Here is a 27652-nt window from a genome sequence, read left to right on the forward strand (position 1 = left end):
TCTTAATGCTTCCTTCCTGCATTCTTTGTTTTCTGTTTGCCATCTGGCTGGATTTCATAGTGTAAGCATTAATATAACAAGGTAGTATGATTCTTTAAAAGGACATTTCTTGCAATACATTCCAGGCATTAAATTAAAAATTCCAGTTGTTGCAATAATGAATTTGTAGAGAACTTCCTTTGATTTTGCTTGAATTTCCTGATTATTAAGTAATCCAAAGTAATCATCACTTTGGGATGATTAAACAAACATCTTTGTTATATGCTGATTGAGCACTTACGTGAAAGTTCACATACTCAATAAGTGTGGGAAGAGCCAGCAGTCAACCTTGACATAAATGTTTAGAAAGTAATGGCTGTCATAAACCAGCCCAAGATGGAAAGATAAAGTAAAGGATCTTTGGGATGGAACCTAGATAAGTTTTCTTCTGGAATAAAAGTTGGCTTCATGCAGTGTTACTTTTTAATGAAAGGAAACAAAGGAAGTTCTCTACAAATTGACTCTCGTTCAGAGGAGCTATGTGGAATATATAATTAATTGTATATAATTATATAACTAATTAGAATATGCCAGAACGCCAACTTGGTTATTCAAATGCAAATTCATGTTTAGGCTAAATGTTAAAACATAATTTCATGTTTAGCCTAAATGTTAATATTCATCTGTAATATTGCCTTACAATTATAAATTTACTTATACTTCAAGATCATCCCCAAAATCATCACCTGTAAGGGGATATAGATTTCATTTTAAAATCTAATAATCCATTTTCTCATGGCAGTGGCTTCTGTTAATACCTATGAAGAGAATGATAGTTACAGACCCAGTCCCAGCTTTGAATTTGTCAGCCTCATTATGAATCCTCAAGTACACCAAAAACATACCAGGTGTAAAATCAAACAAATGATCCCACAGCTGATCCTTTGTGTGTAGGGTATTATTATCTCACCAGTTGTCTAAGGCAGACCCTGACATCTTTGTCTCCCAATAGCCAGTTATTCCAGTCCTCTTCTAAGGCTGCTTCCAATCCAGCCATGTAAGTATTTTTCCTCTATTATCATCCAAATCCAAGTGACCTGTTCTTGACCTCAACTGGAGATACGAGCATCTACTTTTGATGCCACCCACTCTCCACATGCATCCAGGGTAGCTTTCTCAAAAATGTGTATCAAATTTGTTGATGTATTGCTTAGTGCTGCTGCAGGAACCAGGGAGATCACAGCAAATATTGCCAGACTGTCCTTGCCAACTCCTATCATGTGGTCAGGGTACACCTGGCAGAAATCTATTGAAATCAAAGGGGATTGAGGTCAGAGATTTGGAGTGGAGAGAAACTTGCTTTCCCTTTCAGTCTGATGGCTTGCATAATCAGCTGAGGAGGATTTGGAAGCTGAACAGGTGGACATAATTGCATTTGAGGACTGCCTTGAAAGGCCATAGTTGATGGTGGAGTGCCCAAGACCTGTCACAACCTCTCCACCCAGGAGATTCTATAAGTAGAATTCTCAGAAGTCACCTGAGATACAGACCCTAGAGCATCTGCCAGGCCCTAAGGGTGTGTTCTCCTAATTTCAGTGTAGTAGACTCCACCCAAAAAAGTTCAACACAGAGTTTGACCTCAGCCACCAGAGTTTCCCATTTATAATTCAATATCAGCCCCAATCCGGGGATGCATCAGTCTAGTCTGTCCTAACCAAACTTCAACAGACATTACTTACCATTCAATCCTACCTTGTGAGGCTGAGTAGTCAAGAGCTATTTAAATAAGCTTTGAATCTAGGCCATTCCAGCAGCAGTCGGTCAAGCAATACAAGAGTAAGGGTTGCATCATCTGCCCAGCCTTTGCTCTCTCTAAGGGTACATTTCCCTTGCTTTCCTTTCCCATTTTCTTCCTTCTTAATGAAATGTATTTTTGCCATCTTTTAAAACTAGTTAGTTTATATAATTCTTGCTTATCACACAGCCACAGCAGAGAGAAATAACAGAAAGACCTCAACATAAGACACTCCTATACACTCTTAGAATATACAGAGTTGTCAAATGTAGAGGGGCAATCACGGAGGGTATGTCTATACCCTGATATATGCAACATAATTGTCGGATCTACTAGAAAGATCCTGTGAAATCTACAGAGAAAGGGGAATTCTCAAGCTCTGACATACTACACAACTTTGAATGTTTGCCTTGATCACTAATAATCACAAAAAATTAGCAGAGTAATTATATGGCAAAAACCACTGAGAAATATATTCAACAATCCACAACAACCTGATATCCTAGAACTTCTTGCTAAGAGAAAGCTGGGCTTAAGAATATCCTCAAATAAAAGAGGAAGAAAATCCCAGACTATCAGATATACAAATCTCAAAATAAGAATACAAGTGATAGCAAAAAACAATGTAGGGGCTGTGATTGTGGCTCAGTGGTAAAATGCTTGCCTAGCATGGGTGAGACCCTGGGTTTGAGCCTTAGTGCCCCATAAAAATAAATGAATTAATTAAAGATATTATATCCAACAACAACTTAAAAATAAATATTAAAAAAACAAACAAATAACAATGTAATAAGACACCTCTTAAGGTCTGTAATACACCAACAGACTCCAAAAGTATCAAAGAGGATGAAATACTGGATTAAAAAATGTATTATTTAAAAATTAATGGATCTGGGGGGTGGGAGTGTGGCTCAGCAGTAGAGCCCTTGCCTTGCATGTACTGGTTTCCATTCTCAATGAATGAATAAAATAAAGGCCCATCAACATCTAATATATTTTTTTAAAAATTAATGAATTCTAAGATGATGCAAAAAAATTGAATGAATTAAGGACATCAGTACAGGAGGATATAAAAAATTCAATGATGAGATAGAGATATTGAAAAAGAACTAAAGAAATCTTGGATATGACAGACAAAATTAATCAAATAAAAAACTGAACTGAATGTGTTTCTAATAGATTAAGTAGAAGACAGAATTTCATAGCTTGAAGATCATGCAGACATCACACAGTATTTAAAAATAATAAGAACATTCAGATAGTATTTAAAAATAATAAGAAACTACAATCATAATTTACAAAAACTCTGAAACAATATTAAGAGATCAAACTTAATGCTCAGACATTAGAGAAGGATCAGAGATACAAGACCATGACAGTGATATAACAGCAGAAAAATGCCTGAAGCCTTGGGAATGAGATGAACCTCCTGACACCAGAAGCATTTAGAACCTCAAATACACCAGACCAGAAAAAAACTTCTTCTTCTTCACACCATATTATAATTACAATGTCAAAATTTTAGTTCAAAGAAAGGATTTTAACAGCTACAAGAATTTCAAAAGCCAAGTCACATTTACAGAAAAACCAACAGTCAATTTCTTAACAGAAACCCTAACGTCCAGGAGGACTTGGAATAATGTATTTCAACTTCTGAAAGAAAATAACAGCCAACTAAGATCACTATCTCCAATAAACCACCGGAATGGTAGTATCAGAAATGAAGAAGAAATAAACACCTACTAAGATGAGTATAAATAAAAAAAAATCATTACTACTATGGGTGCATTGTAGAAGATACTTAGAAGAATTCTACATATAGAAGATTAAAAACAACTGAGAGATCTTGGATAAGAATAAATTACATTAGAAGTGTGGATGAACATGTAACAATTAGGATACAAGCAAACATTAAATGTAAATCAAAATGACAAGAAATAACACATTCCTCCTATAATAACACTGAATATAAACGGTCTCATTTCTACAAAAAATAGACATAGAGAATATAAATGGTCTCATTTTTACAAATAATAGACATAGATCGTGAGACTGAACTAAAAAAAAACAAGTCCCAATTATCATTGCCTGCAAGAAACACATTTATGGTCAAGGATATTCACAGGCTAAAAGAAAAAGAATGAAAAATGACATTTCATGTAAATGACATCTGAAAGCAAGAAGGAATATCTATTCATATCCAACAGTGCACATTTCAAGCAAAAAAATAGAGGAGAAAAAGAAGGTCACCACATACTCATAAAGGAAAAAATCATGCCATGGTCCTGGGTTTCTCAGAGAGATGAGAGGGTATCAGTGCCCTGCGGGATCTGGAAACCACCATTGAAGCCACCATGCTGGCCTGCTCAAGATGTGCACACCTAATAACATAAAACACTATGCAACATAAAGGTTCATATAGGCCCCAGTATAATAATACCAGATGATTCCAATGTATCTCTCTCACTAATAGATAGGTCTTCCAGACATAAAGTTAACAAAGATACTACAGAATATTTCATCTAACAACTGCTGAATACACTTTCTTTTCAGTTTTCACCAAAATAGATCATATTTTAGGTAATAAAGCAAGTGTTAGCAGATAATGAAAATATTGAAATATTTCCATGTATCCTATTCTAATGATAATGGAATGACATTAAAAATTAACAGCAAGTAGAAAACCACAGAAACTATACAAAGACATGGAGATTGAAAAATACACATTTTAATGATGATTTGATCAACAAAGGATTCTGAGAAGAAACTAAAAAATTCTGACTCAAACAAGAATAGAAATATAACATACTGCGGGCTAAAGAAGCTGCTGCAGCAGCCTCCAGGAGACATTGACATCTGGTGTCCCTAGAGGCCAGGGGTTCCTCCAGCAGTGGCATTCAGGGCCTTGTGGCTGCCAGGTGTTCCGTGCTCACTCCCTCTCCTCAGATGTGCTGTGTTCACCATGGAAGGGCATCACTGCCACAGGGTCTCAAGGTGCCATGGTCCTGGGCTCTCCAGAGAGATGAGGGGGTAGCAGTGCCCTGCAGCACCTGGCAACCAATGCTGAAGTCACCGTGCCAGCCAACTTCAGGCGACCATCCTCCGCTCAAGATGTGCACAATGTTGGACTGACACTGCTGGTGTTCCTGGCCACACTGGTGATAGTCCTTACCATATCAAGGCCATTATGACAAGCACAATGTCAACATTGCACTGAATAGGAAAAACCTGAAAGGATTTCTTCTAAAATCAGGAACAAGACAAGGATGTCCACTCTCACCACTCCTATTCATTATAGTTCATGAAACTTTAGCCCCAGGAATTAGGCAAGAAAGGGAAATAAAAGTGGTTCAGATAGAAAAGGAGAAAGTCAAATTACCACTGTCTGCAATGATATTAACCTAAACTTAGAAGATCTGAAAAGCTCCACCAGGAAACTTCTAAAGCTGATAAACTCAGAAAATTAACAGGATACAAAATCAACATATAGAAATCAATCACTTTTCTATTCAGTAGTGATGGATCTGCTGAAAAAGAAATCAGGAAAAATTTTTCATTAATGATAGCTTCAAAGAACATAAAATAGTTAGCAACAAATTTAACCAAAAAAGGTTAAAAACTTCTATAAGAAAAATTTACAAAAAAATGAAAAAAAATCCAGCTGAAGAAGACACCAAAAGATAGAAAGACCTCCCGTGTTCATGGTTAGGGAGATTTAATATTGTTAAAATGGCCATATTACCAAAATCAATCTGCAGATCCAATGCAAGTGCAATAGAAATACCAATGATATTCTTTTCAAAACCAGAAAAAAATCCTTATATTTATCTAGAAGAACAAAAGACCTGGATAGTCATAGAAAATCTCAGCAAAAAGATTAAAGCTGGAGGTATCACAATACCTGACTTTAAATTATACTACATAGTCATAGTAATCACTTTGGTACTGGCATAGAGACACAGAGACCAATGGAACAGAATAGAAGACACAGAAACAAACCCACACAGCTACAGAAATATGGTTGACAAATGTGCCAAAAAGTTACATTGGAGACAAGACAGCCTCCTTAACAAGTGATGCTGGGAAAACTGGATATTCATAAGATTGAAAATACATACCTCTCTCTCTCTGTACAAAAGTCAACTCAATTGGACCAAAGACCTAGGAATAAGACCAGAAACTGCAACTGACAGAAGAGTAAAAAGGAAAAGCTACAACATACAAGTATAGGCAATGATTCCCTTAACAGGATTTCTACAACTCAGTGAACAAGAGCAGTAATTTAGATGGCATCAAACTAAAACATCAAAGGAGACAGCAAAGGACACAATTCATTGCACAAGGACAGAATCTACAGAAAGGGAGAAAATCTTTGCCAGTTATTCTTCTGGCAAAAGATTAATATCTCTAATATACAAAGAACTAAAAAAACTTAATATCAAAACACCCATTTTAATAAGTGGGCAAAAAAAGATAAACAGACATTTCTCAAAAAAGTAAAAAATTGTCAAAAATTATATTTAAAAATGTGTTTGTGTATTTATAAAAAATTAAAAATATATATTTATAAAACACATTTAAAAATATAGTTGCCTTGAGACAACTATAGTCATCGGGGAAATGGAAATTAAAACTACACTGAGATTTCACTTCATTTGGAAAGACAGCCATCAAAAATAAAAATAACAATAAAGGCTAGCAGAATGGGGGGGGAGGAAAGAACTCTCATACACAGTTTGTAGGAATGTAAATTAGTATAGCCACTATGGGAATCATTATGGAGATTCCCCCCAAGATTAGGAAGGGAATCATCATATCATCCAGCTATACCATTTACTCCTCAATATTTATCCAAAAGAATTAAGGTCAGCATATTATAGTGATCCAGGCCTGTTCATGTTTGTAGCAGCATTACTCACTATTGTGAACTGTGAATTACTGTATAAATTACCAAGTTAGGAACCAGCCTAGGTATCAGTCAGTAGATGAATAGATAAAGAAAATGTGATATATAGACATAATGAAGTTTTATTCAGCCATAAAGAATTACAAAATTATGTCATTTGCAGGAAAATGGATGGAATGGGAGAGCATTGTGTTACACAAAAGAAAGTAGACTCAGAAAGTCAAGAATCATGTTTTCTCTCAAATGTGGAATATAGTAAGAAAAAAAAAGAGAACTCATGAAAATAGAAGGGAGAACAATAAGGAAGAGGAAGGAAATGAGGGGAGGAGAAGGAAGAAGGGAAAGGGGGTACTGAGGATTTAAATTTATGAAATTATAATGTGCATATACAAACATACCACAATGAAACCACTATTCTGTGTAATTTTTATGTATTAATAAATAAAATCAACACTTAACAAATTGGCAGTCATCTAATGCAAAATAGAGGAAAACTCCTAAACACACAGGATCCTGGACATACCTGTATAGTTGCTTTCTATAATCTTGAAACAATCACATCAAAGCCTGTTGCTGGCATTCATCTGCCTGTGTGTAGGGCATGATGTGAGATCTTGGAGAGCCCCAAAATGATGTTAGTGTTCTTTTTCGGTGGAGACTTGAATTTCAGCTTTGAAGATTCAGTGAGCTGCTGGATGGCAACTTTAGTGATCTGATTGATGCTGTTCAACTCCAGCAGGTCTGTATCTGAAGAAGAGAACATCTTGCTGACAGGCACACCATGACACAAGATGGCCTCAATGGAGTGTCCTTCTTGATGACCTTTACCTGATGGACATCTTCAGCAGAGACTCAGAGCTCAGCTGGGACAGCCTCCCCATATTACAGTGAGGCTTGGTATTCATGGCAGTGACATTAGTGACCACAGTCCCACATGGAATCACAGTGTGGTCCTTTTCTATCTTGGCAGCAGCAACAGGGGGAGGGGTTTGACAGGATTTGAAGTCACTGGGTTCTATGTAAGGAAACTCTTCAGCGACTGATCCCAGCCCCAAGCTGATGAGGGTGGGCCAATAAAAAGTTCTGTAGCCTGGAAAACTGCTTCTTGAATAGGTCCAGAGAGACAGTGTTCATGGCCAGCAGACCTCTGAGGACCACCAGTCCTCTGTAATCCGCAGGTGTAACTCCCTGTACTTGGTGTTCAGCTCAAAAGGAAACTCTTCCTTCCAAATGAGGTGAATAGTGTTCTTGGCTAGGGTACTGGTGAATCTCTGGACAGGATCATTTAGCTGGGCAATGCACATAGGGTTAATAGTACCTGAAGCACCAAGATCATTTTGCAGTGAGGCCCTGATATTCTTCACTGCTGCAGTCTGGCTGGGCACAAAATCACGAGTCACTCAAGCAGGAACAAACTTTATTTCCAAAACTCCCGTGAATTCCAGGTACTCGGCCTTCCCCCAGGACACACTAAACAAACAGGAAATCCCTCCTCCGGAATTCCCTCCTACCAATGGGAACTCTCCGGGAGTCCCAAAGAGCTCCAAAGTAGCAGGCCTAGGCAGACAGCAGGGGTCTAAACTCCAATTGAATGCAAATCTTAACATCATCATCATCATCTCAATGGCTTGCTGGGGTCACCTTTCAACCAAAAATGCCATGCGTCATTCCTACTTGGCTATGGCTCTCTCAGCACTTCACCTGTGGTTTTAGTTCATGAGTCCTTGGAGGTTTAGGAGGACAGGATTCCTGAATACTACATGAAATGTGCTGTGGATTCTGAGCCTCTTTTACATCTATAGGCTTGGTGCTCAGAACCACTGATAGAGAGGCAGAACCCACCAGGTTCTTCAAAATATCCTTGAGGGTTTCAAGTATTGCATTTTTCTCACCCATCTGGCCCTCCCTTGGTGCTCTAGGATGGATCTGGATGGTCACTTCTGGTACATGGATGCAGGACCACCTAATCTGATGTCTTCTCTCTTTTTTTTCACGCATAGCTCCAGGAATCGCTGCATGTCATACATCTGATGTCTGAGCCCACTGCTGAAGATGCTGCGCTGACCAGGAACTGATGGTTCTTGCCTACCATGTGACAGGTCACCACCTTCTCCTGGGCTGACTGGACCATACTGGAGACTTCTCCAACTACCAGTTCCTGGAGTTGTGGCCACTGATCCTGCTGAAAGGAGAGCTGCAGGGGGTCCCTTCTCCTTTTGACCTCATGTTTCAGGGTGACCATCCAGGCTGCCTACCACTTTTTTCTTCAGCTGTTCAGAGTCAGGATCAAAGAAAGCAGCACATCTGACTCCAGGCACTGCTTCTCTTTGGGCTCTGCCCACTGTTGTGGCAGCAGGTCACCCCCTGGCCAGCACCCACTGCATCAGGTAGAGGCCCCCCATGACCAGGGCCAAAATGAAGAGTAATATCTACATGAACCACTGTATCTCACCAATCCAGGAGCCTAGCAGGGCCATGATGTTGGCTCATACCCTGCCTGCCTTGCCCTAACTTTCTGGAGTAATCCCTGTGCTAGGACTCATACCTGGCCAGCAGCGAACTTAGGACATCTGCTGGTGGCCAGCCAGTGGCTGAAGAGGGCACAATGGCCCCAAACTTGGAGAGGTGCAGAGCCCTGAGGCCCAGTGAGAGGAGCAGGGAGGGAATACACTGCTGGAGCCAGGAGGCCATGGTAGGGAATGGTCAGTACGCCTGAGTAGTGCATCTCTCTTCATCCTTTTATAAATTGAACTTTCTATCATTCTTATGAATAATTCATGAGTGAGATTTCATGAAAGCACCATCCAACAACAACATTCTTTATAGAACTACAAAAAAATCTGCAAAGAACAAAAGACCCTGAATAGCAAAAACAATCCTGAGCAAACAGCATTGCTGCAGACTTCACAATACTCAACTTAAAAATATCCCACAGAGCCATAGTAACAAAAACACCATGGTCCTAGCATAAAAGCAGACATGTAAACAAATAGATGGAATAGGTGGCACAGAAACCAACCCAAAAAACCCAGCCATCTGGTTCTTAACAAAGGTAATAAAAACAAGTGCTAGAGAAAAGACAGTCCTTTTAACAAACAATGCTGGGAAAACTAAATAAACATCCACCTGTAGAAGACTGAAACTAGATCCCTATTCTCACCTATGTCAACTCAAAATGAATCAAAAACCTTAACAAAATACCTGAAACTTTCAAACGACTAGAAGAAAACACAGGGAAACACTCCAAGACATTGGAACAGGCAATGACATCCTGAATAGAATTCTCGTCTTCTCTCAGGAAATAATAGCAAGAATCAACAAATGAGACTGCATCAGTTTAAAGAGCTTCTGCACAGCCCAGGAAGCAATTTCCACAGACAGAATATAGAAAGGGGAAAAATCTTTGCCAGCCACTCTTGAACAGAGAATGAATACCCCAAATATATACATATAAAACTCAAGAAACTTTACAGAAAAATCACACAACCAATCAATAAATGGGCAAATAAACTGAACAGAAACTTCTCAAAAGAAGCACTAATGAACAATAATTGTACAAAAAAAAATGTTCAACATATTTAGCCATCAGGGAAATGCAAATCACAACTACACCAAGATTCCATCTCGCCCAGTCAGAATAGCAATCATCATTATCCAAAGTACATGTATGAAGACACGAATTGGTGTGAATATACTATGTATTCAACCAGAGATAAGAAAAATTGTGTTCTATATGTGTACTAAGAATTGTAATGCATTCCACTGTCACTTATTTAAAAAAAGAAAAACAGCAAAAAAGAATAGCAATCATCAAGAAAACAACAACAACAACAAAAATGATTGCTGGTGAGGATATGAGGGAAGTGGAACACCCACACACTGTTGGTGAGAATATAAATTAGTACAGCCATATGGAAATCAGGACAGAGGTTCCTTAGGATACTAAATATAATACTACTTATGATCCAGCTATATAATTCCTTGAAAAAATTAAAATCAGCTGTTTTTAAGTCCTTTGGATATAGACCAAGGAGAGGGATAGCTGGGTCAAAAGTTGGTTCCATTCCCAGTTTTCCAAGGAATCTCCATACTGCTTTCCATATTGGCTGCACCAATTTGCATTCCCACCAGCAATGTTTATAGCAGCACAATTCACAATAACTAAAATTTGGAACCAACCTAGAGGCCCCTCAATAAATGAATGAATTAAAAAAATGTGGCATATATATACATTGGAATATTACTCGGCAATAAAAGAGAATAAAATCATGGAAATTGCTGGTTAATGGATGGTGTTGGAGAAAATAATGCTAAGTGAAGTTAGTCAATACCCAAAACACAAATGGCGAATGTTTTCTCTGATATAAGGAGGCTCTCCCACAGTGGGGTAGGGAGGAGGAGCATGGGAGAAATTGACAACTCTAGATAGGGCAGAGGGGTAGGAGGGGAAGGGAGCAGGCAGGGGGTTAGCAATGATGGAGGAATGTGATAGACATCATTATCCAAAGTACATGCATGAAGACATGAACTGGTGTGAACATACTTTATATACAAACAGAGATGCAAAATTGTGCTCTATATGTGTAGTAAGAATTGTAATGCATTCCACTGTCATGTATTTAAAAAATAAAATCAATTAAATATTTTTTAAAAGAATTAAAGTAAGCATACTATCCCATAGTTTATTGTTTCCTGTGAATTGCATCACAATTCAAAATAGATAAGTTATGGAATCAAACCAGATATATCTGTCTATGGATGAATAGATAAAGAAAATCACACACACACACACACACACACACACACACACACACACGCACACACAGAGTGGAGTATTATATAGCCATAAAGAACAACAAAATCAAGTCATTTAGAGAAAAATAAATGGAATGGAGATCATAACATTAAGCAAAATAAGCCATTCACAGAAAAACAAGTATACAATTTTTCTCATGTGAAATCTAGGGGTGAAAAAAGGCATGAAAGTACCAGGGAGACTTATTAGAGAAAAGAAAGGAGAATGGTGAGGTAGAGGGTCATGGACATGGATATCCAATTGACAGATTTCAAAGTGCAGTCCCAATTCTCACACTTTGAGAGCCCCGGATGAATACTGTATTCTGGTGTTGCATCAAGACTACAAAGCTTTTAGTGCATTAGCACATTGATGGATCTCCTAAGAATACTGGTGCCTTAGGGTGTTAGTCAATTTTCCATAACTATAATAAATATCTGACATAATCAACTAATAAAGAGAAAAGGTGTATTCTATCTTACAGTTTTGAAGTCCATGATTGATCAGACCTATTTTTAGCTTTCTGGTGGTGGGAAACTTATAGTGGAAAGTGGGCATGGCCAAGCAAAACTACTAGTCTCAAAGCCAGGAAGAAAAAGAGAGAGAGGCAGAGAATGGTGTCTTACAATCCCCTCTAAGAGGACACCCTTAATAACCTAAAAATTTCACCTAGACCCCATTCCCTTCAGGTTATGTGAGCTCCAAAGAGCACTACCCTGGGAACTTCATGGACTTTTGTAGGACATTCCAGATCCAAACTCTAATATATCCAAATTATACTTCCATAGTGTACAATTATAGCACATTACTTTGAGATAATGCTGTTGCTGTGTTTACAAAAACCCTCTGCTTAGTGATATTTGGGAGCCTGAAAAGATGTAAAATAAATAGATTTATTCTGGATATGTGAACTTTGCTCCAAACTAGTTTGCTTGTTTGTTTTTGGACTCTTTTATGCTGTCCCTTTCCCATGTAAGCTTCCGTTCCTATAACTTTACCTGGCAACATCTACTCTAATATTTAATGAGCACTTCCATTTGTTTTTATCAGAATCATGTGAGTATTGTAGATAAAAATCTGCCATTAAAAATTCAGGGAAAGGACGTCTTTTAAAAGTATTTCAAGAATTAAAATTATTGTAGGTATGATACATAAATATTACACAGTGATTGCTTAAATCAATTTTACGCTACATGCAGAAATTCACATTTCTGCACTCACAGGTCAGCCAATAATCTGAAATGTCAAACATTTCTCTTTTCTGAATCATGCAGCTTTGTGTGGATGTATAAAATACCTGAGAAAAACTCAGAGGAGGAAATATTTTGGCTAATGATTTCAGAGATTTTCATCCATAGTCACAGGGCTCCATTGTTTCTGGGCCTCTAGTGAGCCAGAAGGTATGGCAGAATAAAGCTCTTCATCTCATAGCCAGGAAATGGAGGTAGGGGGAGAATCAGGGACAAAATAATACTTCAAAGCACACCCCTAGTGACCCATCTTTAAAGGGGCCCAACCTCCTAAAGTCTCTACCACCTTCCAAATAGTGCCACCAACTGGGACCAAGTATCCAACACATAAGTCTTTCGGGGACATTCCAGATGCAAACTACAACATTTTCCTAAAAGGAAATGCTAAAAGTAAGAGGTAGCTCTCACTTGAGTTCTTTAAAATTGCATGCCAAGTTCACATCTTAAAATCTGGCCTGATTAGGCAACTGCATGTCCTCAGGTTCCAAAGTGAATCCTACACTTTGTAAAATATCAAGCAATGCATCAAAATTAAGTTGGCATAATTGTACAAATAGGTTTAAAATATTTAACTCTGGGTACTTTTTCTTCTGACTATACTTAGATTTTTTTTAAGTTAATTGTCATCAGGTGTAGTGCCACTCATGTTTAATCCCAGTAGATTGGGAGGCTGAGACAGGAGAATTGCAAGTTCAAAGCCAGCCTCAGCAATTTAGTGAGGTCTAAAGCAACTTAACTAGAACCTGTCTCAAAATTAAAAAACAAAACAAATATAAATAAATAAATGAAAGGGGCTTGGGATGTGGGTCAGTGGTTAAGCTCCCCTGGGGTTCAATTTTTGGTGCCCAAAACAAAAAGTTATTTGTTAATGGGTACCAAAATAGATAAAGTAATAAGTTTTAGTACTTTACAGCACAGTGAAGAGACTATAGTTCAAAATAGTTTATCATATTTTTTATAAAATAGACCAGACCCCCACACTCTGGGGAGACCTTACACACCAGTAAGTAGAGGCTGTGTTCTCTCTTTGATCAACCCTCACATCCAGAAACTGCTGGAGATGCTAATTACCAGAAGAGTAGAATCAAAAATGTGAAAGGAAAATGCTCAGAATGGGTCCTCTTTCAAATCAATGACCCCAAACATGGATTCTCTGGGAAAAATGTTGAAGTCACCGAGGGGCAAGAGAGACACCACTGCACAACCCTTCTGGAACACATAAAGGAAACTAGAGCATCTTCCTATTTCTTTCAGCATTTCTCTTACCACAAGGCCTTGGGGGACCTTCAGAGCACAAATGCAGTCAGTTGTTCTGGGGCCTGATCTCTCTGCACAGTGAGTCCCTGGTGGCTACTGCTTGGATCTCTATGAGGTCTTCCTCTGCACAATGTAAAGCTGTCACATTTAACAGTCTCTGATTCTTTCCCAGTTCAATCCCAGGCTCAAAAATCTCCACAATTTTCTAAGGACCAGATCTTGCCCAAATATGTCACCCAATCCCAATTTTTAACACAAACACTGCCCCCATCTGTGGCTCAGGTCCAGAACCACACAGACCTTTCCCAAACCTACCACCTTTATCTACACCCTAGAAGAGGACCCACAGAAAAATTTGCCCTATATCCCAAGAGGAGGTATGGCCTCTCATCCCAGCTAAAAATCAGCATGTGGAACCCCTTACAGAAGCAACAGAAACACAGGAAGGTTTTACCCTCTTTGCTCCAAAAAGCTCAGGAAGCCAATAACCAATCCACTCTAACCATCACCAGGGCAGTCACACCTCTCTGAGCCTCAAGTTGGCCTCCATCCTTCCTCAGGATTCTAACAGCACCAAGCTCCAGGAGCAACCAGAGCAACACAGTCTAGGGAGGTTCATTACAGAAGAAGAGCAGTCTGGCCCTCCCTGCAAATTTCATGCATCCCAGGTCTTGACAGAGCTCAGGGAAAATTCTCAAGGAAGTGTTGTGGGTGCCAGGCAAAAGATAAGCATGGCCCCTTCCTGGCCACCCAGTCCTCTGAACTTGCTTGTGAAAGTAGCAAAGCTGTGCAGAAAGTGAGGTCCTGCTGCTCTAGGGACCAGAGCAAGACCTAGAGAGCGATGTGGAAGATCTACCCTGGAATTCAAGAAGCACCTCAGTAAAGGCTCTGGGAATGAAAAGGAGGATTCAGAAAGTGACTTGAAGAGGACATGGAAGTGTGACTCAGAAAGTGACATATCTATAGGCTCAACCAAGAAACTACTGAAAAAAAATCCTGCAAGACCATCTGAGCATAAAGTTGGTTGAGATTAATAAGGGCATAATATCCACTTATGTATGTGCATCCTGGCTTACTGTCAACTATGCTTTTCCAAAGTCTAACACCCACAAAAACAAACAAACAACTCCTCTATCCCAGCAGCAATCTAGCATTTTCCAAGGATCAGCAATCTCCTTCCCAGAATCTTTCCTTCCTTAGTCTGGGAACTCACCTGATGCTAGAAACAAATATTATAAGGTCTCAAGTGAGACACAGGTTGAGTCCACACCTCCAGGTCCTTGATCCCATGAATCACAACTCTGATAAGAGACCACCCTTGCCTCTTACACAGTTGAACTTTCCCTTAGTCTCTTGTGACTCCATTGTCAACTCCATTGCGAAGGTTTCCAGTTTCCCAGAAAGAGTTCCTTGGAAACGTCTAGGAGAAAAGGTGATTAAAAAATGTCAGTTCCCTCTCTGCAGAGTTTCCTCCCTGATCCCTCACCTGCAGTGATGCAGAAGGCCTGGAAAGGAACCCCACTGGGTGGCAGCTATGAGCCCTCAGTGGTCCCTCCAACTACACTGGAGGGCCGCCTGCTTTCTCCGACTTACACTTATAGTCTTTAGAGAAGATCCCAGAATGGGAGGATTATCACAGGAATTGCAAGAGGCAGCCTCAAGTCCAGCCCAAGCTTGGCAAAGGCCAGGTATGAGTCAAGGGAAGAGAGTGGAGGTGTGGCCTCAGGAGACCCCTGCTCTAGTAAGGCAATGCTGGAAATCAAAGTACACTCCCAGTCTTCAAGATATGAAGAGACCAGGAAGACAGGTGAAGGAAGAACCTCCTAAAGGGAAAGTGACAGTCCCCTCCCTCCTTGCCAGAGAAACGTCAGATCCTCCAGAAAGCTCTGAGGCTGAATTTTGTCCAAATTGGAGAGTCTTTATTAGCCAGGTGGTGATTGCCCCTCAGCAAGACACTGTTCAGGATAAAATAGCCACCTCTGTGTACAGAAGCTTTTTAAGGACGAAAAACACTTACACCCTGTGCAGGGGGCTGCAGCAGTGCACAGCAAGCTCAGTATCCTGTGGATACTTAAAGATGTTCTTGGGTTGATCTTAAGTGTCCTCTTGCTCTGTGACAAGGATAGATTTGCAGTTTGCTTGATGATGGTGCTGGTAAATTGCTCAGCTCTGTCTGGGATTTTTTAAAAAATTAGTTTAATAATAGTAAGAAAACTACAGACATAATTGATAATAAAATTTTGGAAACTGGAAAAAAAAAGAACAAAGCAAGCATGCCCACTCTTACCATTTGTAGTTAATATCTAAATAAAAGTCAGCAATTAAGCAAGATAAAGAAATAAAAACATCAAAATTGAAAAGGAAGAAGTAAAATTATCTCTTTTGCAGATGATATCTTAGATATAAAAAATACTAAATATTTTAAAAATTGGAATTAATGAAAACAATTAGTGAAGTTGCAGGATAAAAAAAATTAACACGCAAAAAGTCTGTTTCTAAGGAAACTGTGTTAGTCAACTCATAAGGAGGCAAGATTTATTTTGGCTCACAGTTACAGAGATTTCAGTCTGTAGTTGCTTGGCTCAGTTGCTTTGGGCCTACAGTGAGAAAGCAAATCATGGTGGAAACACATGACTAAGGAGGCTTGTTCGCCTCATGGAAGCTGCGAAGCAAAGAGAGAGAAGATGGAGTCCCACAGTCCCTCAAAGTGCCCCTAATGACCTAGTTTACTTTCAAAAAGCCATACCTCCTGAAGTTTCCACTGCCCCCCAATAGTGCCACAGGCTGGAGATCAAGCCTTCAACACATTGGCCCTTGGGGGACATTCAAGATCCAACCTATCACATTCCACCCCTAGCACTAAAAAACTCATGTGTTAGAAGCCTGATTCTCAGCCTATGGTATTACTGACTGGGAAGGTAGGGCTTAGTGGAAGAAAGTTGAGTTACTGGGGGTATATTCTAGAAAGGGGTATTGGGACTCTGGCCCCCTCTTTTCTTCCTCTTTGCTAACTAGCTACCATGAGGCAAAGTGGCTTCCTCTGCCCCATCATCCTGCGGGATATATTTTGCTGTCACAGATCCAAAGCAACAGGGTCCAGTGACCAGAGACTGAAACCTGTGAAATTATGAGCAAAAATAAACCTTTCCTCCTTATAAATTGATTATCACAGGTATATTAACACAGTAACAGAAAACTGACAAAGAAATTAAGAAAGCACTCTCATTTACAGCAGCATCAAAAAGAATAAAATACTGAGGACGAACTTAATTAAGGCGGTTAAAACAACAACAACCTTGGATTATATAGAAAACTCCAAAACATAGATAAAAGAAATAAGACAGAAATACATTTCATGTTCATGGATGATATAACAATACTGTTAAAATGGCAATATAATCCAAAGTCATATACAAAATTAATCCATTCTTTACCAAAATCCTCATGGCATTTTTTATTGAAATAGAAAACAACCTTAAATTTCATATAGAACAATAGAGAATCCTGAATAGCCAAAGCAATCTTGAGAAAGAAGAAGGGAGCAGGAAGAATCATATGTCTTTTTTTTCAAAATATATTATAAAGCTATAGAATTTGAAAAAGAATGGTATTGAAGATAGGAATATTGACCTAATAAATATTTATTTATTAAACAGAATAAAGACTGGAAATAAATTCACAAATATGCAGGCAACAGATGTTTCACAGGAGTGCCCAGAATATACAACAGAGAAAGGATGGTCCCTTCAACAAATGGTGTTGGGAAAACATCATGTTCACAAGTTAAAGAACATAATTGGACTCTGTTGGGAAATAAGGATCTCAAAATACTTTATTCCCATGTTTATTGTACATTATTTACAATAGCCAAAATGAAATGGAATATTATCAATCTTTAAAAAGGAAATCCTGTGATATGCAGGAACAGATGAACCAGGGGAACCATATACTAAGTGACGTAAGCCATTTGCAGAAGGACAAATATTGCATGATTCCACTTAGACTGGATATCTAAAACAGTCAAAACTCATGGAAGCAGAGAAAAGAATGGCAGTTACTAGGACCTGAGAGCAAATAAAAATGGAGAGTTACCATGTAACTCATTTAAAATTTCAATTACTAAAGATAAATAAGTTCCAGAGATCTGCTTTACAACATTCGGCCTAATTAATATGTTATTGCCCACTTACAATTTGTTAAGAAAGCCTACTCATGTTCAGAGTTCTCATCACCTCAAAAAGTGGATTAAAAGCTGCTATATGATTATACTTCATGATTTTGTAACATGCATCCATTTCAAACACGCATAAAATTATATCAAACAAACAAAATTGTGTATTATTTGTTCCTTTAGAAAAAACATATTTAAAACTGAATCAATGAAACAAATTGCATCTATCTTTTCTATTAAGTACAAATTAGGACTTTCTTACCATGATGAGTATCTCTGGTTTGTGTTTCTTGGACAAATCAATGATATCCACTCCATTATAACAGAGATTTTCAAAACACCCAGGGAAGCTTTTATGTGGCAACACCATGTATTTACGTGTATTTTTCCATGTCCATCTCTCCGAAGCTGATGTTAGAAAGAAAAAAATTATATAAATAATATTGTTTAATTATTTTCTGATTATCTGTCCCAAATATTAATGATTTACACATACAATGATAATTGTCTTCAAATTTGCTTTGCATATTATGTTGTCATATTAATTCCAAATTAAGTTTTAAGATGCAGATTTATCATTGTTTTCATTATAGAGAGACTCAATCCCCTTATTACCATTTCTAGTCATATGAGTACTGTTATTATTTTTAGATGAGAATATTGTATCATTATTTCCATGGTGATCTGTATAATAGCTTATCCAAGTATAATTTCTTATCCTAAAGGAAAGGGGAACAGTAAAACTCCATATCCCTAAATGCCCCCTTTCTGTTCCCAAAAATCTCGCCAAATTAAGGGAACACTGAGAACAAGCCTGGACTGGAAAGTCCTTATATGTATTATCTTAAAGGACCTGGGCTTTCTCTTACGCACAATGAAATCCAGGGCTAGTTGGTGCTATCTGTAGAAAGCTACTTTCTTACATGTACACCAGGACAGTTGCTCTTTAGGATGCTGGTCAGAGAAGCTAACTAATCAGTTAATGCTGATGATGTCACTACTTCTGCAGTCTATGATATAAAACCCCTCTGAGTAGGGACCTGCACAGACTGAGGGCATCGTGGAAAGGATATGTGTCAACAGTCCAGCTGGCCACTACTGGACAAAGTGGTGAATATAACAAAGTGGTGAATATAACAAAGTGGTGAACAAAGTAAGAATATAACTAATCAAGTTCAAATGAAGTTCTCTAGCTTATTGGATAGCAATATAATAATGAAACCCTGATATTGAAAAATTTAAACAATTTCACGTTTTGGCAGAACATATTCCTATGTATATCCCTGGTGGCATTATGAATAACTAAGGCTTGCTTTGAAGTTAGCCAATGAGTTTGTTCTATACATGATTTTGCCAAGATTATTTTGGTGAAAATGATTTTACCCTCACCCTCCCGGTTGCCACTATGGTTCTGCAATAGTTAAATGATTAATGCATCAGAATCTTCTGGAGCATTTGCTGCACACAGATTGTAGAGATTCAGCCCTGAGTTTCTGACTGAATAGGTCTGAGGTAGAAGCTGAGAAATTGCATTTCAAAAAGTTCCTTCCTGGTGTCCCTGTGCTTGAGCTGGTGACCATACTTTGACAGCCACAGCTTTAAACCATCAAAATTATATTTCTTGGAAGATTCTCCTCAGGCAAAATGGAGTAGTGAAAATTTTATTGGGTAACTGAGACACAAAATAATGGTTTTAAGACTCTTTTGTCTTAATGCTTTGAGTTATTCCCTAATGTGATGTCTAACACTATCTAGAAAAATCACCAAAATATATCTGATGGGGCAAATCTAAAATGTATGTTGACTGATATTTTTAAGCTTATTGGGCGACCATATTAGCATACAGACACAAAGCAAAGTGGGTATAACAAAAGTACTTAATCACAGCGATCCTTGCAGCAGTGCTAATAGTTTAAAATCTTAAAGGATAATAAACTTAACCTCAATTTCAGGGATTTAAAAATGATAGACAAGGCACAATGGCTTGCAGCCCCTCCTGCGCTGCGACCCTCACCCCCAGTGCCTGTGACTCTCCAGGCTGGAGTTGTTTTTTTTTTTTTTTTATTTTACTGTTTTAAGAAAAAATGAATGATTTATTATATAAAATGATTGGCAGAATACAGAAAAATTATTTCTTTTACCTTTACATATTTAATACAAGTACCAAGCAAAGTATAACATTTTAAAGAACCCACTACAAACTACCAAAAGGTACTCAATTTTGGTGAAGTTTTCAAGTCACAAATACTAAAAGTAAACAAAGGTACTTCAAAATACATGAAGTATGAAACAAGTATGGAAACAGTGATCTTCAGTAATGGTTCCTTTAACCAAAATTAACCAACAAGCAAAGATGCACAAGAAAAACACTGCCATGTCAGACAGAAAAGAATAAATAAAATATATTGTTCACTGGGATTGTTGAGCTAAACTCATTTTTTTAAACGTAAATAAGCATTAGGGCTCAAAAGAAGAATAAGGATATTTCAATATTATATATAATTTTTTTTACCAGTAATAGAAGGAAGGATTTGGAGGCCAATCAAGTGCTGAGATCTAAGTGCCTCTCAGAATATTATGCAACTGAAGTCTTCTACCATTATTTAAAGATAATTTACTCATTATGAAGGAAAGAAAAACAATTATAATGAATAGGGCAAAAAAAACCCCTTATGATTAAATTCTTCTCTAGCATAGGAATATAATAATTTGTTTTCAAAGAATTACTTTGTATTTTAATTAATCAGGGCAAAAGTGTCACCCTAATTAATAGGCAAATGAGAGATCTCTGATAAGTCAAATATTCATAGCCAAAAAAGAGCTACCTACTGGAAAATTTGCACTAATATCTAAAATCTCATTTGTAAATAAACTAATCATTAAGTTTACAATTAAATTACTTTAAAATAGAGGTGACTGATGAATATTGCACATGTCATTTGAATATACGCTGAATTATTCTGTCAATAATCATAAGTGCTACTAATAAATATATTAATTCATGCTACAAGAGAAAGAATTGAGAAACTTAATTTCACATTTCAGAATTCCTGAGTCTTATCAGAGAAAAACATGTACTAAAACAAAACAAAATAAACTTACCTATAATAGAGCAAATAACACAAATCTGGGAATTAAGTTACTATTATATTTAGAGTTCTAAAGCTGAAAACTATGAGACAGATATATAAGTACTTCCATGGAACTATAAAGATGATTTTAAAGCTTGATTTTTAAAAAAGGCTAAACAAGGCCACCTGAGTGACATCTTCAATGATGGCAAGCCCACCATTTTAAAGGAATAATATTGGGCTGGGGATGTGGCTCAAGTGGTAGCGCGCTCGCCTGGCATGCATGCGGCCTGGGTTTGATCCTCAGCACCACATACAAACAAAGATGTGTCCGCCGAGAACTAAAAAAAATAAATAAATATTAAAAAAAATTTCTCTTTCTCTCTCTCTCTCTCCTCTTTCACCCTCTCTTTTAAAAAAAAGGAATAATATTTTTATTTCAAAGCCTAATTATTGTTATAAAAAGGAAAAAAGGTTTATTTTAATAAAATGTTTTAGTAAGATTGCAATGGGACAGCCCTTTGATGGAAGATCTAAGGAGGGTACAGCCAATGTAATCAAACTAGAACATGAGTTCTAATTTTCAGCCACCACCCACTAAATAATTTCCCTTTTGCTTTGCATATTACACAGTGAAAATAAAAAGATTATTTTAAGAGCACTTCAGTCCCACAATGTAGGATTTAAGCTTGTGTGAAAAGGTGTAAATGTCCCTATAATAATGTGATGCTTGCAAAAATACATTCAACTGAAAATTAATGTCATTTTTCTAACACAGAAAAGGGAAACAAAGTGGTCCCACTTAACACAACACAACAAAACAAAAAAACACTGTTTATTCCTTCTGGAAAGACTAAGCAAAGAACATCCAATAATATTTAAGACTGCATATTTTAATTCAGCTTTATAAGTAAAGAAGATGTATATTTTATAAATAAAGACACTAAGCAGAAAAAATATTTGGGTTATTTCTCTGTTCATAAGTACCCAGAAATAAAATAATTAAAAAACACTAAAGTGCAGACTTATAGGCCATTACAGGCATGATAAAGAGGTACAGCCAAAATTGCATCTACATTTACACTTACATATCCAGAAAATGATTCTTGCTTTTCTAAAAAACTGTGCAATTAAAAACTAGTCCGTTTTGTTTGTGCCGTAATACAAATAGAACTTGTCTCTGCCCACTAGGGAAGTGACTGTTAGACCTTGGACAGCACACTAGGCTCTTGACAATCATACATTTCTTTTGAATCATACAATATTAATTCCACCTCCAGAAAATGTTAGCCCGCGGCCAGGTGCCGGCGCCGGGCAGGGCCTTGGCGGGCGGCCCGGGAGCAGCAGAGGCGGCGGCACGGTGGTCCGGGGTGGCCGAGATTACTGATCTCTCATTACCCAACTATCTGATGGCATCTTCAGTTGGACTGCTTCCTACCCAGCTTCTGAATTCTTACTTGAGTACCCCCCTGCGGACAATGGAAGATGTCATTGCAGAACAGTGTTAGTGGATATTTTGTTTTTGTTTACAGATTATTATAAGTGTAGGCCTCATGTTTTATGTAGTTCACCGAGCTCAAATGGAATTGAATGCAGCTATTGTAGCTTGCGAAATGGAACTGAAAACCTCTCTGGTTAAAGGCAATCAACCAAATTCGAGTGGCTCTTCATTCTACAGCAAGGGGCTGGAGTTTTTGACACGCCCCCCTCCCCACTTCCCCTTGCTCCGCCAGCCTTTAGTCGGACCGCAGATCCCCTAGCGGCGAAGGCGGGCTCACCTGTTCTGCAGGAGCGAACCGCCGGCGGCGCCCAAGGTTCCCCACGAGGCGGGGACTGCTGTGCGGACGCGGGAAGCTGAGAGAAAGCAGAAGGTGCCCAGGTCTTGGGGCCACTGGGGACGGCTGGCCTCATCTGGGCACTGCTTCTGCGAGCCTTAGCTGGGCTAGAGAAAGCTTTCGTCCTGCCTCTAGGAAGGAGCAGCGCACACTGCGAAGACCCCAGCGCGGCTGATAATTCAACGTGGAGCGGGATTTCCCCCTAACCGGCCCGGCCCCGCCTCCTTGGCGCCGTTAGGCCCCCATTGGCCAGCGCCGCCTGCAGCTCTGGGGAACCAGCTCTTGTAGAGCTGAGCGGTGAGAAGGACTGGAAGGCTGCTCCTCCCACCGCTCTGCCCAGCAATCGACCTCATTGTTCCACACTTGACAGCTCCCTCAGGTTCAGGTAAATAAAAGGGATTCCATCACTGTTTGTCCCTGGTCCTTTGTGTCTTCCAGTCAGACCTCACCCCTCAGGCCTGGGGCCTGGAGGCACCAGCTGCCTCTGTGAACAGTGGCTTTTGTTCTTCACACTGTCCCTTTCAAAGCCTCCCAGCAGGGATGGATGGCCTTCAGAGGCCAGGAGCACTGTGAAAATTCCAGTCCCAGAGCTGAGGAGGGAGCAGGAAAGGAGGGGGCAGGTGCAACTTAGACCCAGTTAAGTGACTCTGGGGAAGAGCAGATGCAAAGGCATTGAGGTAGAATCAACTTGGGGTGATCAAGGAACCTCCAGAACAGCACTAAGCTGAGGACAAGGTTAGTAATTGTTATGGGTTTGAATATGAGGTGTCCTCCAAAAGGCCAGGTGCTGACACAGGAGGTGGATGATTAGATTTTGAGAGCTGTAGCCTAATCAGTGGTCTATTGGGTGGTAACTGTAGGCACATCATGTATGGTTGGAGGAGGTATGTCACCAGGGGTGTGCCTTGGGGGTTGTAATGTTCCTGGCTCCTTGTGCTGTTTCTGTATCACCATGAGGTGAGTGGCTTTTCTCAGCCACGTGCTTCTATCAAGTACTGCCTCACCTCAGGCACAGAGCAACGTTCAGCTGAACACAGACCTGAAACTAGGAGCCCAAATCAACTTTTCTTCCTGTACGTTGTTCTCATCAGGTATTTGCGTCACAGTGACAAAAAAGCTAACTAATACAGTAGTTCAGGGGAGAGAGGTCCTGGGCCTTGGAGGCCAGTGCAAAAAATTTGCATTTGCTTCTGTTAAGATAAGAAGCCCCTAGAAGGGGGTAACTCTGAGAAGAGGCATGGGGCTAGTCTGGGTTTGCAAGAAGCAGACTCCAAGAGGGGATTAAATATGTACTGGTTTTATTAGGAGAAGTGCTTTATTGAGATAAAATGGAGCTGGGCAAGATGAGACCTGATTCCTAGTGAAGGAAAGAAATTGGGGAAAATTGGGTGGCCCCAGGTGGCTATGCAGTCTGAGGAATATTCTGCAAACCCCTGGGGCATCTTTGAGCTGTCTAGGTGATTCTGTGTTCTCCAGAAATGGGCCTGCCTTAATATCCTGCTTCAGACACAGGCTAGGGGTGGACCCTGGGACACATGGCCTCTTACAAATGCAGGGGACTTTCAGAGCCACAACGCTCAGTCCAGTGGGCACCTAGATTGCTGGTCTGTAAGATGTGTCCTCATGTTGCCCACCTGGCTGGCATCGTATGCACTTGGGCTGTTTGAAGAGTATCTGGGAAGGTGATCAAGAGGTACAATGATGACTACAGAAGATTCCAGCTCCAGAGCCCCACCCATGGTTGTATGGGCAGCCCCAGAAGGAACTCAATGGGGGACAGACAGAAGTATGTGCCTGCTAGGGAGTCAGGCTCTGCCTGGCTCCATCTCTGCCACCCAGCCTCTTGACACCCAGGAAATCCCCTGACTCCCTAAAGGAAGTCAGGCCTGTATCCTGACTTCTGGCTTTTGTGCCATTTTTATAGCCTAGACTTGATTTAGGTGTTACAATCTTGCTAAGAATATGCGCCCACACTTGAAAGAACCTTTATTATTATCCTAATTTGTGAAGAACTGGTTGTTGGTTTTTTTTTTTTCCCCTTTCCCTTCTCCCCTTTCTTCTCTTGAGGGTCAGGCTGGAGCTAGGTCATTGTTGCTAATTTTAGATCTGAAACTATATCAGATATGGGCTGGTGTCCCCACACTTTCACTTCTTAAGACAGGAAGGCAGGCCCTAGCTGGGGAACTTGAGAGAGACAAGAAGATACTCATGGCAGTGTTTCAGTGGAAATCATTAAATATACCTAGAAACCATGAGATTCAGAGAGAATTTTTGGGTGGTTAAATAAAAATATCCCCCTGTCCCCCACCATCTGAGGGCAAGGTCTGCACCCACCATGGGTTAGAGAGTGGGAGGTAAGACCTAAATGTCTGTGTTCAAATCCCAGTTCTGCCACTTTCTAGCTCTGTGGCTTTGAGAAAGGATGTAAGTCCAGCTTCTTCACTGCCTCAGTTTCCTTATCTGTGAAACGGGTGATATGATGTATTATGGCTGGTAAGGGGTTAATCAAGGTAGCCTATGTAGTTTTCACTGGAGTGCCTGAGGCAGGCATTGACTTCATATGTATTAGCTGTTAGCACAGGTTGAAAAATCCAAAGTTGGAAAAGCTCCTAAATTCAACATGTTTTGGGTGCCAACACAATGCCCCAAATGGAAAATTTCACACTATAAAATTATGTTTCATGTACAAAATTATTAAATATATGATATAAAGTTGCCTTCAGTCTGTATTTTAAGGGCACATATAAAAATGAAGAAATTTTATGATTAGACTTGAGTCTCATCCCTAGGATATCTTATTATGTCTATGCAGATATTCCAAAATCTGAAAAAAAAATCCCAAATCTAAAGTGCTGCTGGTCCCACACATTTTTAATACAGTATATTGTACCTGTATTCACTCTGGATTTCCTGGCTGGTGGGGCTTAAACTTAGAACTCATCGAGGAAGGTTTTAGGGATAAAAAATAAAAATCCTACAATAAAGCAGTTATCTACTGAATAAATTTAGTCTTCATTCCTGGTAAGACTTATTAAGAAATAGCAAAAGACATTTAATGATACTTACTAATGTTGACTGAGCACTTTGTACAAGACTGGTACTGAGCTAAATCCTTCATGTATGAAATAGCACAGGGCAGCAGGGAAAAGCAGAGGATCTGGATCAGGCCACCTGGTTCACAATTCTGGCTCTGCCCCTTAGAAGCGATATCCTGCTTCTTGCTCTTCTTTAACAATCTGGAAGTCAGAATCTCACTGCAGTGGGGTAAATTCTGTCTCCCTGCAGCATGTCAAAGTCCTGACTCTCAGTATCTCAGAAGGTGGCCTTATTTGGAAATAGGGTCACTGCAGATGTAATTAGTCAACATAATGTCACACCAGAATAGGGTGAGCCCTTAATCCAATCTGAAAGGTGTCCTCATAAGAAGATAGTTCAAGGGAAGAACATCATGTGACAACAGGGACAGAGGTTGGAGTGATGTAGCCAGAAACTAGGGGGCATTGAGAGCCAGCAGTTGCCACCAAAAGCCATGGAGTAGCAAGGAACCATTCTACCCTGAATGCCAGAGGGACCACATCCCAATTGAGTACTTGATTCCAGTCTATGGCCTCCAGAATGTGAATGGAGCTTTCTGCTATGGGCCACTCAGTTAGAGATACTTCATGATGGTAGCCCCTTACTTCCCAGGGACCACTGAAGCAACCTGGAGTCCTGTGAGCCAGGAGATGTGGGCCTTCTTTTCTTGCTGCCCAGCCTCTCAGGGACAGTCCTTCCTGTTTCTTCTCAGGAGTGTGCCTTGTCATGGGAGTGAAGTTTTTATTTTCCTGCAGGTCATGGTTCTTCTTGGCAAGCCATGTGGAATTGCTGGACTCCAAATTTCCCATGAGAAGTTGAGCCTCTGGAAACAAAACCAGCCCTAAGAAGAGTCTAGATAGAGACTATCACTGTGGTTTAACATTGTCCATCAAACACTTTAGAATAAAAAGACCCACCTACTCCCAGCATTCATGGTCAGGAGGAAATCTAAGACCTAGGTGTATTCACCTATGTGTTGCTTCTTTTCTAATTGACTCATTTTATAAATTTATTTTTATATATCTCAGGTAAACTTCAGGCATGCCCCCACTCCCATCTCAATTAATTAATTTTTTTCTTTATCTCAAATTCAAAACCATAAATCCTATGGGGGAGAATAAGAGGTTTGAGGCCAGACCTTGATGGGTTCTCCCCAGCCTTGTTTTCTGATCTCTGACTCATCTATTTTTCCTCATGTAAAATGGGATCATAACTGCATTTACTTCAAGGATTTTTACAACATGTAATAAGTGGTGTGTCCAGGTAATAGTATATTAGATAGGAGCTGATCTTGCACATCAATGTTGTTTGCTGGGGCAACACTTTCCTGAAGATTACTCCATGCTTTCTGTGAGGCCTGTTGCTGGTGCTGGTTCCAGTGGAGCACTTAGTAAATGCTAATGGGTAGCGGTCTCTTAAATACAGTGCCTGCCCAGTGCTGCCCCTTCTTCCCTTCTTGCTCACAGTTTTGAGTATTCCCCACAGAACCCCTTACTTGCTGGGTCAGTATCTTTTTTT

General features: G+C 39.4%; 1 long non-coding RNA gene and 1 pseudogene across 2 annotated transcripts in view; both read right to left on the reverse strand.

The window, feature by feature from the left end:
- The window catches only part of LOC144369944 (uncharacterized), a 44585-nt gene extending 21078 nt beyond the window's left edge, over positions 1-23507 (reverse strand). The window contains exons 1-4 of one of the 2 annotated variants that reach the window (XR_013429790.1): positions 23003-23507; positions 18416-18561; positions 16000-16155; positions 15196-15402 (exon numbers count right to left, since the gene is read on the reverse strand). This is a non-coding gene — a long non-coding RNA (uncharacterized LOC144369944). The remainder of the gene's footprint in view (positions 1-15195; positions 15403-15999; positions 16156-18415; positions 18562-23002) is intronic. The other variant, XR_013429791.1, reaches the window with a different exon arrangement.
- On the reverse strand, positions 6816-8080 carry LOC144369943 (C2 domain-containing protein 2 pseudogene; annotated as a pseudogene).
- Positions 23508-27652: the final 4145 nt, after the last annotated feature.

This window comes from Ictidomys tridecemlineatus, chromosome 13 (assembly GCF_052094955.1).
Source record: "Ictidomys tridecemlineatus isolate mIctTri1 chromosome 13, mIctTri1.hap1, whole genome shotgun sequence".
Classification (NCBI taxonomy): Eukaryota; Metazoa; Chordata; class Mammalia; order Rodentia; family Sciuridae; genus Ictidomys; species Ictidomys tridecemlineatus.